At 35.1% G+C, this 9,912-nt stretch overlaps 1 long non-coding RNA gene across 1 annotated transcript; it reads right to left on the bottom strand.

Moving 5' to 3' along the window:
- Positions 1-1,227: 1,227 nt before the first annotated feature.
- On the bottom strand, positions 1,228-9,228 carry LOC131361992 (uncharacterized). The gene is made up of 3 exons (XR_009206121.1): positions 8,991-9,228; positions 3,794-3,848; positions 1,228-2,738 (listed from the first exon to the last, which is right to left on the bottom strand). It is a non-coding gene; the product is annotated as an uncharacterized LOC131361992 (long non-coding RNA).
- Between the last annotated feature and the right edge of the window lie 684 nt (positions 9,229-9,912).

Here is a 9,912-nt window from a genome sequence, read left to right as displayed (position 1 = left end):
TCAGTTAAGAGAGCATTTAGCTATAGTTGTGTGTGTTTCATCCATCCAGTAATAAATCCATTATATCCCTTCCTCTCTCCACTTACTGTATTTTAAGACCTGAGCCAAATTACTCAGCCATTTGGGACATGATTACACAAATGTACAGAAGTTTATTTTGTTACTGTAGTGCATCTTATACATATTCATCATAAATGTGTTTAATATAATAATAGTGACAATTTTATAACCTTCTTAAAAAAATGATTGTATTTGCTAACCTATGTTATTTTTTAAATAATGAGGAGATGAAGTAACATATTAAATTTCATATTATATGATAAAGAGACAAAACACCACTTGGTTTGTCATGTCTCTCCAACCATTCCTGAATATTTAGAGTGTCTGGCATCATCCTGCAGAAAGAGACCAGTGACATTCAGGAATACCGTTGCCATGAAGAGGTGTACTTGATTTGCAGCAATGTTTAGGTAGGTGGTATGTATCAAAGTAACATCCACATTCATTTCAGGACATAAAGTTTCTCAGAACATTGCCTAGCGCTTCACACTGCCTCTGCTTGCTCGCTATCTTCCCATAGTGCATCCCGGTGCCATCTCTTCCCCAGGTAAATCACACACACATAGCAGTCCACATGACATGAAAATAAAAATTATTCATCAGACCATGCCACCTTTGGCCCTTGTCCAAGTCATTCAGATCCTTACCCTTATATTTATTTTGTATCCAACACATCAACATTAAGATTTGAGTTCAACTCAAGTTAATATAAAGTTATATAAAAGTCACATAAGGACTTATTTAACACTGGGCTTCATTTGGTCAAAAATGATAGAGACAAAAATGTTTTAGTTTGCGCTTTGATTTAGCCATTTTGAACCTTTTTTATTTGCACAGTTCGGTTTGTTCAATGTTTATTCAAAACAAAAGACTTTTCAAGAGAGATTACTTATCAATATTACTCTCATTATTAAACATTTTTTATACTTCAATGATTAAAAGCAACCTTTGACCATACTCATAAGGTCACCATTGTAGCTTGCCCTCTCTGAAGGTTCAGGTATCAGGAGAAGTTTTGGAGGGCTTCAACCTGGGAAAGAGTGAGCGAGTGCATGCACCAGAGCACTGAACCATGGTTGATGACTCAAGCTTGTTGTCGCTGATTGACACAGGGTCACTGAGTTTGTTGTCAAACTGACATGCATCATCTACAAGTGTATGAGACACACCAACAAACATATCAGCATAACAGAATTTCTTAATTAAAGACATTGACTGAATGAACTGTTTTACAAATAACCATGAACAGGTATATGGCATGAGTATATTATATTATTTATATAATCCTATTATAGAAAAAACACAAAGTATATTCAAAAGCAGTTCATGCCTTTCACTTTTTAACAATTCTGTTTAAAGTTAACAAGTAATGAATAATAACCACATATTTATCATCTTATCTACGGCACTGATTATTACAACTTTAGCAGGTTTTAGGCCCAGTTATGATAACAGTTATTGACTGTACTTGCTTCTGAATACTCAGAAGTAATGGATAACAGTTTTTAACTTTGATTTGAAGGGACTATGATTTGAAGATTTGGGCTTTTTTGATCTCTGGTTGTAGCGCAATAGCTTTAAAAGTCAGAAGGAATCCCACTCTTATAATATTTTGAACTCTTCAGTTGTTGGTAGCCTATGAATAACACAACAGAGCATATCAATATCAGAAATAAATCCTTGCAAAACATTTTTAGAACTTAAGAATCCAGTGTACCAGTAGGATGGACTGCCTCACAAATATGTTTGTTGTTGTTCATGACACATGTGGGCCTTGTAGGTGAAGTTACTGATTTTGGAAATGTGTGGAAACGGGTCACACTAAAAGCATTATGAGTCACTACAAACACAAACGTTAACCAATCAAAGCAGAAGAAAATTTAATTGGTGTAAATGAGTACAGCCTAAATCACACAATTTATGTTTGAATCAGGTTACAATTCAAATTAGTTGAATATAAATAGCCCTAGACAATATGCTAAATGTAACTGCACTGTAATCATCTTTACAGTAATCATGTTTAATAAATCACAATCAGGAACTCAAGTCTCCAGTAAAATGTTGTAAAATGAGTGCATATAATCAATGAAATCCAATAGAATTGTTATATTTTAATGAGATTTACCAAAACATGCTGAACATACAGTAGCAGATTTTCCAGTTTATTCCCTTTTAATGAAACACTAGGAAGCATAGCTAAATCATAGAAACATAAAATGTGCAGCAGAAAACGAACTAAGAAATTATATGTACAAGTAAAAGTGTAGATAACATTAAAAAAAATATGGATAAATAAAATCCGTTTGTTGGTCAAAAGCCATGCAGTTTGAATTATGATGTAAAACCAAAACCAAAATTTCCAACTGACTTTCTGCCTGTCCAATTTCTACTGGAATCAATGCTGATCTAAGTAAAAGTATCCATACATAATGTATTATATTTTGGTAACACTTTAAAGTAAAATACGCTAAAAAGTTGCTTAAATTACAGAAGTTAAATAGCATTATGCAAGTGTTGTTTATCTCAGAGGGTAGCACAGTGGCTTAGTGGTTAGCACTGTTGCCTCACAGCAAGAAGGTCCTGGGATCCCGTGTTCGAACAGACAGGGGCCTTTTTGTGTGGAGTTTGCATGTTCTCCCTGTGCCTGCTGGGATATGCTCCAGCAGATCCCTGTGACCCTAATTAGGAATAAAGTGGGTATAGACAATGCATGTTTATCTCTGACCTAAATACTTAAACTACCAATGTCAAATCTTCATTAAATTTGCATAAAAAAACTTATTTGGCAAAACATGGATATGAGTAATGTGATATAAAATGCCCAACCATGATCTGTGGATAAAATAATTGACCTGCAGTAAAATGTCCATAGTAGCCACATTCTGTGTGGAAAAGCACAGACCTGGCAACCAAGCTGAGTATCTAAAACATTCTTACTAGTGTACCCAACCTAATGTTCTAAATCAGCTGAGTCCCCTAGCCAAGTGAACAAACTAGCATTAGCATACAACAAAATACCTAACCATTAAACATATGTTGTGTAGTTAATATTAGCCTGAACATGGATTTTCTAAACCATATACAATACAAACTTTCAAATTTTCATTAATCTAGCCGCAATAATTTCATAATATACTACACTACACTATACTACACTGCACTACACTGTGCTATGCTGTACTATACTACACCGTACTATGCTACACTATAATATACAATGTTGTACTTTACTGCACTACACTGCACTATATGCGGTACTATACCACCCTAGAGAATACTAAATGACACTACACTATACATTACTATACTATACTATACTATACTATACTATACTATACTATACTATACTATACTATACTATACTATACTATGCTATACTATGCTATGCTACATTATAGTACTACACTAAACTACACTGTACTATACTATACTATATTAGTATAATACAGTAATATAATCACAAATATAATCACAAATCTTTACAAAAACCTGTTATTCATTAAATCCTTTGAAATGATCAAATAAAGTTTCATAAAGTTATTGTAATTAATGGTTTCATTTCTAATATGTGATATTATCATAAAGTTTGCTTTAGAAAATTACAGCTATTATTTATGGTGAGGGGAAAAAAAATCAAGAACATATTTTACTCAAACTATGTGCTTTGGTAGTAATATAATGATGACTTGGGAAAAGGGTGACAGGTTCAGGAAACCTAAACGCACTCACTAACCTTGGGTCAGGCTACTCCGTTGCAAACAGCTGAGGAGAAGGGTGAATAAGTTCCCCTAGGTGAAAACCAGCAGTCACTGATTAGATTTTCTCTGTTTATTACACTCCAACAAACACACACACCCTAGCTATTACCTAAAGCATAAAACTGACTCTGCTTTTGCAATTAGCCTGATTGTGAAAGTGATATAATGCATGTTAATTTGGTAACCTTTGAGCCAAATGTGGATGAACTCATAAACCTACACTTTCCCACATAGTTTGGTAAGAGGTTTAAATGAACTAAGCCAATAGTTCAACGGGTGCAATCAATAACGGCTTGACAAATCAGCTACTTTTCTTCTCCTCCACTTGGCATTCTCATGTGGAGATGTATCTGAGGTTACTGTTTCGACATTAGGACATGTACCAGCTCACTGCAGTGAAATAAAATGCTCTGTCATATTTGTACCTCAATCAACAGTTTCAGTAAGGATAGCCAGCCCTCCACAGACTGTGTGACCGCATGCACATGTCTTTGGCAAAGCTGGTTAATGTCGTTGTCACATATATAGTGCATTCCTCACAATGCAGAAAGATTATTTAAGCAGCAGTGCATTTTAAGTGTTGGGTTCCACCTTAACTAACACCAAAACCTTATCATACGATTCCACAGCAGTGCAAACAAATCTCCAGAGAATGTTATATTGGACCACTGGTCAACAGATTACATGCCCCTAACACTATGTTCTGAGCATGATGATCTTTGTTGTCAAAGACAAACAGTAAGGTCTACAAGGTCCTTGATAATAGACTACATTTAATCATAACATACATCCTACATCCATATATACTGTGTTTATCATGTTTAATATAATAGTCAGGGTCCCAGTTTTATGGCAGTTCATATGAAATAGCTTACAAATTCCCTTTAGTACATTACGCTTATGTTTCTATACAGGTCAGTTTGCTAGAGTGGAAGATCTTGTTTTCCAAATGTACAATGATTAGCATATGTAGGCGTTTAGTACAGCCAGAATTAGCACTTAAATCCACTACTGGAAATTAATTTGAATTGTTGGTTAATTTGACTAGACTGACTTTAGGTTATTTGATTGTCTTAAAATATTTGTTTTATCTCAGCAGATGCATTTAACTGATTTATATTAGTTCAGCAGATTTGTTTGAATCACCTCATTTAGTTCAGCTGGTGTATTTGAACTGATTCATCTTAATTCAGCAGATCCATTTTAACTGATTCATTTTATTTCAGCAGATTCCCTTTAACCAGTTCATTTATTTTCTACTGATTGATCTCAGTGCATTAATTTTATTTGACCAGATTCCTTTCAACCATTCAAATTCAGCTGATTCATTTTTCAGTTTAGCAGATTTGTTTTAACTAATTCATTTCATTTCAGGGAGGTAAATAGAATAACTAGGTCATATTAAAGTTTTGACAGAACTACCTACTTGTCCAGTATTTTGCCATTTACGCAGTCATAACCAGATAGCTCATGGTGGCCTCACTATATTTATAATCATTAGATCAACATCTGATAGGTGCAGAGCATGATACTAATACATTCTATCAGGCGTGTTAACCTTTCAGGAGAGCCAAACCTCACCTTCCCATGTGCATGCAAATGTTTGGGAAGTACTCCCACTCCTAATTCTTGAAGCTTCTCTAGAGTGACTCTGTCTTATTATGTCATGACCATAAGCATCAGGTATTGGATCAAGGAGTGCCACAGAGAGGACATTTGCTAACAGAAGCTTAAGGCCAGAAATGTGATACCAGTCCATTGCCGGGCATCTCACCACAACACACTCCTGTACTTACCTGAATGTTTTCCGGCATAATAATAATAATAATAATAATAATAATAATAATAATAATAATAATAATAATAATAAAATCATTGCTTTCACAATAATTATTGGCATTATTAATAATTAATTATTACATTTTACTAGTATTCTTATTATTAAATCTTATAAAGATTCATATTTATTCATTAGTAGTATTAATACACATTTGCAAGACTATTGCTTCAATGTATACTTTCAGCAGGATAAATTTCATTCTGATATGAGTAAAAAGAAAAAAATGCCTCTTAGTTTATGATACCTGGCCTTAATACTATACGAGTTATGAGTTACGTGATAAGATCAGCAAGAGCTCTGAACTCATGGTGATCTTATCTCTCATACAGTTACTTCCCCTGAAACAATATGCAGCATGTTGAAAGTGAGCTTTATCTGAGCTGTGAACCAGATAATAATAAATTATGTTAATAGAACTAGCTCACAGACAACAGTTTACTTCAGCTGGGTTGCTGGAGATGGCCTATGAACTTTCCAGGGCAATATACTTAAGATGTGCAAAGGGGAAATCCATTAAAAACATCCAGCAGGAGTATAGGTTGTTGGAGTGCAGTGGGTTTTTTTTTTTAACTGAGCAGAAGAATTTATGGTTGCACAATCTGCTCGTAAATACACACGTCAAAAGCTTGAGCAATGTCAGGCCTCATTGGTGAAGAAAACACAGACACTGGAGCAAAACAAGTGCTTCCGCAAGCAGGTCCAAACAGGTAAAGAGCAATCTCTGTGATCTCCAGTGTTGGCCAAAATGTTCCATCAACAAATAAATGTCTGGCAAAGTGTGTACACTATTGGATGGCTTCCATTTTAAATCGAAGCTCAATAGTCACATTGCCGTATGAAAGCCAATATTACAACATCTGTCTGCTTGTGGTGCCATCTCATTTGCCAAGGTTGTATTGATATGGTGAGGAGGTCAGTGTGCTTGAACATTTGGACACAACAGGTTGCTACATTCATGTGCTTCTGGATGTAGACACTCAGATTAAGACTGCATGTGTTGGTAATTTCTGGACACCTACCATTACATACATCAACTATTTAAAAAAAGAAAAAGAAAAACAATTGATCAATTCGTCACTTCTTGAATGTTACCTTTGACCTGTAATTTTAGACTTTTTATTGCACTCTTTTTTGCACAGTGAATTTATCATTAAACCAGGTAGGAGAGATAATGTGTTCATATATGTGCTTGTGTGTTCATATATGTGTGTGTGTGAATGTGCTTGTTTGTGTGTGTTTGAGGCCTGGTTCTATGTGGTATAAGAGGCCAGCACCAGGGAATATGGGAAGTTTTTTCTGGCTAAGGACCAAAAGTCAGGTTCAAAAGGACATTATGTCTTATGAGCTCTGAACTCTTACACTACCACAGTGAATAACCACAGAGCATAAACATGCACTTTATGACCTCTGACAAACATATAAACCCCACAATGTTCTCTCCCCCCCGTCTTCTTTCTAATCTCTATTGAATGTACTCATCTTTTTCTTGTTTTCAGTTAATAGCTTTATTTGTGTTTAAACAAAAAGCAACATACATGTTGAATTAATCCATCTTTTTTTTCCATTTATTTCACTTCTCTTGTTGTTCTCTTGTAGACACGGCTCTGTCCACAGTACACATGTTCTCCTTTGATGACATGCTAGTAAACCAAGTCTAACAGAACACACAGAGAGATATGAGGTGTGATTCGTGAACCTGAAATCTTATTGGTTCTGTGAAGTGGGTGTTTATTGAGTCTAAATGGAAACACAACAATATAAGCCTATATAGCATATAGCATATATAACAATATAAGTCTATAAAGTATATAGAATTAATCTTCAGCTACATTTAAATTAATTAATTGTACACCAGATTATTATTATTATTATTATTAGTAGTAGTAGTAGTAGTAGTAGTAGTAGTAGTAGTAGTAGCAGTAGTAGTAATAGTAATAGTAGAAGTAGTAGTGGGTTTGGGTTTTCATTTATTTATCTATCTATCTATCTATTTATTTTCACTATTTATTTTTAGAATATGAATGAAACCAGGGAGTTGATGATGGATTTAGAAGGAGGTGATGGGAAGATGTAAAGATAACTTGTTACTGCAGATTGGTATCAGAAAATGTGCAAAATGCTCAATAGTGTAAAGAAAAAAAACACACATGATCAAATCAAAGGTTTTTCACTTCTTCCATAGAAAATTTTCAACTCAATAAATGATTAGCGCTCATATGCAATAAATGATATTTTGGGCTTAATACTGGAATATTTGGTAAAACCTCCTCTGGAGCTAATTCCTGTTATGTTTGAGGAAATGCTACAAAACATGTAGAGGAATTCTGGAGCACTTCTCCAGACAGAACATTTCAAGCTCTTTCATAGTTATATTTTTTTGCATGCTAGCCAGCTTCTTTAGATCAAATCACAGGTTTTTACAATAGAGCTCAAAGCTGGAGAATGACATGGCAATATATACATTTTATGACCCACAACCATTTCTGTACTGACTTATATTTGTTGGCATCATTGTCACACAAGATTTAAAGTTACTAATATTGAATTAGTTCCTCTTTCTGTTATTATAACCCCCACTCTTTTTTTCTAGTTTTGGATTGTGGCTGTGAAGATTTGTGTCTATTCAGTCTCAAGATTGTTAGTAAGGCTGGGGATTGTTGTTGGACATGAGGTTCTCACATGAGGTTCAGTTATCCCAATTCATCCCAAAAAAGGTATGGAGCCCATTCAAGTTCTTCGACTCCACCCCCTCCACCCATGTTGAACCTTGTTTAAATCATGTTTATCTTTATGGACCATGCTTTATGCACAGAGGCATTGTCTTCTGGAACAGATTTTGAGCGCCTTAATTCCCGTGATGTAATGCTACTGCATACAAAGACATTCTAAACAATACCTTGCTTTCAAATTTATGGAAAGACCCACATATGGGTGCGATGGGAAGTTGTCCATAAACTTTTAAAAAGATAGTTTACATTGTAATGTCTTGATAGAAACTGACAGGTTTTGGCCTAAAATATTTCTAAAACTGCAATCAATCAAAACTGAGTTTTTTAGCATCTTCCTCACTGTGCACGTGGAAAGGGTGGGTTCTCCTCACTGCTTAAACCTATAAATCTAAATAATGGTATTTTTACATTCTATATATATTTGTCTTCATATACACTGATGTTAGATGCAGGTTCAGAAACATCAGTTACTCACTGCTTGACTGTTTGTCCCATGGTGATGCATAACAAAATGGATTTTGGTTTTACATGTGTGCACATTCATACAGAATTTATATCACAGGGAAGCTGGACTGAGACATTTTTTGAAAAGAAAAATCATACCTTTTTCCAAGGATGCATGCGTGTCAATGTGTGTCAAACAGAGCCTTAGGAAACATCCCATCTGCATGCTTCAGGTTCATGGAGTGCAGCCAGGGCAGTGGAGTGAGTGAACTCCTCAGTATTACATGTTGATCGTGTGTCCATGGCTGATGTGCAGCGTCAGCGGTGGGTGCCCAAGGCCATGCTCCCTTTGACTTCTCTTGTGGGCTGTGTCTGTGTTCCTCATGTTTCAAGTGACTTTTCAAGGCCTTGACCCGGCTAAAGTCTAGAACCTACTGGAGTTTGTAGCCATAAACTTGTTATGCTGGATTGCAAAGTAAAGTAGAGTCAGCAATGATACTGCGTGTGTTTACGTTCCTTTTCATTTATTCAAGGTTTTGCTGAAATAGGTTGTGAAAGATAGGTTGTGATTCTTATCCAAGATGGAGGACATTATTAGGGTGTGTGTGAGTGTGTTTGGTGTGTAAGGCTGTGCCGCTTTGAACAACTATAAAAGAACAGTATGTTTGTAACAGAACACATTGTACAGAACACACAAATACATTGTTGTATATGTATTTGTTGTCTTAAAAAAGTATAGATAGATAACATAGCAACTGCTTGTATTAAGCAACCATTAAAGCATACAGATAATTAATCATGGTGTATTTAGTAAATACAATGCTTTTAGTAGGTTAGGTTTACTGGATGATTCTCAGCATATAGGTACAGTATGTTGCATATAACATAATTATATTTTATTGTTCATATTGTCTCTCTCACTGATTCCCTGTATATACAGATAAAGACCAAATTATTTTTTTCTGTCCTGTTTGGGTGAGTCTGAGACCATAATAGTCTTAGATTCTTGTTCTTGGCTGACCAGAGTGGAACATGATGTGGTCTTCGGCTGTTGTAGCTCATCCACCTCAAGTTTTGAAAT

This window comes from Hemibagrus wyckioides, linkage group LG11 (assembly GCF_019097595.1).
Source record: "Hemibagrus wyckioides isolate EC202008001 linkage group LG11, SWU_Hwy_1.0, whole genome shotgun sequence".
Taxonomy (NCBI): domain Eukaryota; kingdom Metazoa; phylum Chordata; class Actinopteri; order Siluriformes; family Bagridae; genus Hemibagrus; species Hemibagrus wyckioides.
Note: the sequence above shows the minus strand (reverse complement) of the source record. Positions and strands in the feature narration are given on the sequence as shown.